A 3440-nucleotide genomic window follows, 5' to 3' on the forward strand; every position below is an offset into this window, starting at 1 on the left:
CCTCTCCTTCCTCCTGAATGTAACATTATTTCCTGTAAATTTATGCCATATTCTCTCTCACCATGACTGCATCTTTGACGTCTTCTTAATCTTCTACAATGGAAATGAAGATGGTTCCTGGTTTCTTTCGGTTCCATATTTACAATTCTGGAAGATGCAGGCAAGATTATTGTAAATGAGTGGGAACTGAACATCTATGCACCCAAAATAAGTCATCTTGGGCACATGCTAAGGGGAGAGGGATGTATGATTTGGATCAGCTGTATAACAAGACAAGCAACAACAGAAATAATTTTATTTACACCATTCAATTTGCAAATAGAAATGCTCTTTATTATCTATGGAACCACCCTGGGGCGAGATGGGAATTACAGTATTGGAAAGATGATACATAACTGTATTAGTTAAAACTACAGTAACAACAGTGGTATATGGAATTTGATGGCACAAAGTGGAGATGACTATTCACTTAGTTGGCTTGACGCTGAAAACTAAGCTAGTGCAATATGAACATAGTGTCCAGATCACAAGAAGGAATCCCTCCACTGTGTGGGGAGCGGGAGGCCCTAGGCTTCAGCCTACTTAGCCTATACATAAATCCAGCACTGCCTTAGTTCCACTCAGAGTAGATGCAATGAGGTGAGTAAACTTAACTAAAAAAGGTAAAGGACCCCTGACAGTTAAGTCCAGTCACGAACGACTCTGGGGTTGCGGCACTCATCTCGCTTTACTGGCCAAGGGAGCCGACGTTTGTCCGCAGACAGTTTTACAGGTCATGTGGCCAGCATGACTAAGCCACTTCTGGCAAAACCAGAGTAGCGCACGGAAACGCCGTTTACTTTCCCGCCGAAGCAGTACCTATTTATCTACTTGAACTTTGACGTGCTTTCGAACTGCTAGGTTGGCAGGAGCTGGGACTGAACAACGGGAGCTCACCCTGTCGCGGGGATTCCAGTCGGCAAGCCCTAGGCTCAGTGGTTTAGATCCCAGCACCACCCGCGTCCCTAAACTTAACTAAACCATCTTAATTAGCGCCACTCAGTCTACTCTGAGTAGGACTAGTGTTGACTACAACCTAGGGTTGCCATATTTCAAAAAGTGAAATATATTTTTGAGCTATTTCTGAGGACATGGGCTGCCATACGTCTGGATTTTCCAGGACATTTTTTTTGCTAATTTTCCAGAAATGTCCGGACATGTGGCAACTCTACTACAACCAAATGTTACTAGCATTTAGCACTTCTTGTAGGAATTGCTGAGGTGTAATGGTGCTGGTTCCTCTTTTGTTCCAGGGAAGAATGTATGAATTTGCACATCTTTAGCAATGTGTTGGAGGAGGCTTCCCATTGCGGCTGCAAACATTTGGCAGGTGGCTTGAGAGAAACTCTCAGTTTCCATCTTGAATGGTACTGCCAACCACAGTACCAAGTAGAACGTGCCCAGCCGCAGACTGCCAGCTCATCATAGAGCCGTGTACGGGAAAATGATACTGCTTTCTATAAATCTTGGAGGATAACAACCACAACGTGACCCCTTCCACCAGATATATCCAGGTTCCAGAACGTCTAGTGCCATGAGGTCTGTATGACCCCATTTTATCTTAGCTAGAAGTAAAACAAATGTGTTTTACCTGTCACAACCCTTTGACTCCCTTCTCTCTGCTATATCTGGGTCACTGGAAAACTCATGGCCCTTTTTTAATGTTGCCCACTTCCTGAGAATTTCTGGTATAGCATCCAAAAAAAGAAAGTTCCAGTCATTTTCTTCGTAGTCTTTGAGCAAACCCATCCTCTGGGTGGTTCATGCCCTCAAAATCGCAGCTGAAACCAGATATGGCCCCGAAATAGACAGTTTGTTAATTCCTGCCCTCAGAGGCTGAGCCAAGAGGTGGGTGGGGGGCGATATTTATAGGATGCGTCTAAGAGAAGAAGCAGAACGAAGGCAAAGTGGCATCCTACTCTTCCCCAGTTTTTCTCCGGAAGGACAGAGTGGGGCTACCCCCCTCACTTCTGTTTGTTTCGTTGTAGTGACCTCCAACAGCCAGAGTGGGTTCTTGTGATAGTCACACTGTTTTATCTACAGCGGTCAGGTGACAACAATGCACAGGGAGGGCTAGACTTCTGTGAAGCTATCTTGCCAATGCACAGAATACAACAACTTATACAGCATTTGGAATCTCGGGAGGCTAAGCTTTCATTTGTACAAAAACAGTAAGTGCCTAGTCCTTATGACTGTGGAGAAAAAAAGGGTAAGTTGTTTTATATTAATGACAGCCTGTGGTAAGTTGATGAAACACCCAAAGACATTGGAACTGGCTGCTCCTGTTCCCCCGTTTTTTTATACACCTCTTGCTCTCTGCTCCTAATGTTCCAGATGTCCCCATTTTCCTCCTTCAGTTGCAGTTAGGTAATTTTAGATTCCAGACTTGGCATGGTGCTATGCCCTCCCCCTCCCCTTCCCCCCACTTAAGCTGGTGATGGGTATTACTTAAAAATGAGGTAAGCCAGGTCTGCTAATCGTTCTGCTAAGTGGGGCTTCTACCCAAAAGCCCTGAGTGTACCCCGCCCCGCCCCCCCACAAAGAGAAAACATTCTGAAGTCCAACACACACATGCACACACACACACTTCAGATACTACAACCGGGATTATGTTTGCAAAGAAAATATTTTTTGCTACTTTTGCTTACTGCCTTAATTTATTCCCGTTGCACCAATCAGTGATTTGGATTGTAGACAGGGATGGGTGAACATGCCCATTTTGGTTTCTCTCTGTTTCTCATTCTTCCAATCTTAAATTCAGTTCTCTACATTTCCACAACTCTCTGTGATTCTTTTCTGGGTGAAAAGTCCTATGGAAAATTCATCAGCATGTTAGTACAAGTTTATCTTAATATACACATGCTTGTATGCAATTTTCCTCTAATATAGACACTTTTGTACAGCAGTTTCCCCTCAGATAATGTGCCTTTGCACATTATTTTCACTAATGTGTGTATTTAAATGCATGCTTTACCCAGGTATATACATTTTTGTGCAAATGACTGGAGAACTACATTGCAAAATTTGGAGAAGTGCAGATTTTGAAGGATGGTTTGCAATTTGTGAATTCAGCAAACCTAGACAAATCCCCCTGCCATTCCTAGTTATAGAATTTGTAGGTTTTTCCTGCCTTACAGTATTTGGGGCCATAGAACTTTTGATTCATTTGCTACCTGAAAATGTAGCATGTACCGTACGAAGATCTTGACTTCTGAGATCCTTTGGCAAAGGTCTATGATGAGAAACATCCCCCCACAACCACCACCTTAGTAAAACATTTAGAATCTGCTGCCCATATGTATGCTATGTCGTCCTCCTGGATTAGAAAAGCCACTCTCCCCTTAGGTTTTGGAAAAGACCCAGGGGTGCAGCTGTGGCAGCTGTCGGGGCGTGGTGTTGCC

The 3440-nt window shown here is 43.8% G+C and overlaps 1 protein-coding gene across 1 annotated transcript in view; it reads right to left on the bottom strand.

The window, feature by feature from the left end:
* Positions 1 to 3440, bottom strand: part of LOC128400628 (integrin alpha-M-like) — a 159481-nt gene that overhangs the window by 27282 nt on the left and 128759 nt on the right. The window lies entirely within an intron of this gene.

Source organism: Podarcis raffonei, chromosome 13, assembly GCF_027172205.1.
Source record: "Podarcis raffonei isolate rPodRaf1 chromosome 13, rPodRaf1.pri, whole genome shotgun sequence".
NCBI lineage: Eukaryota > Metazoa > Chordata > Lepidosauria > Squamata > Lacertidae > Podarcis > Podarcis raffonei.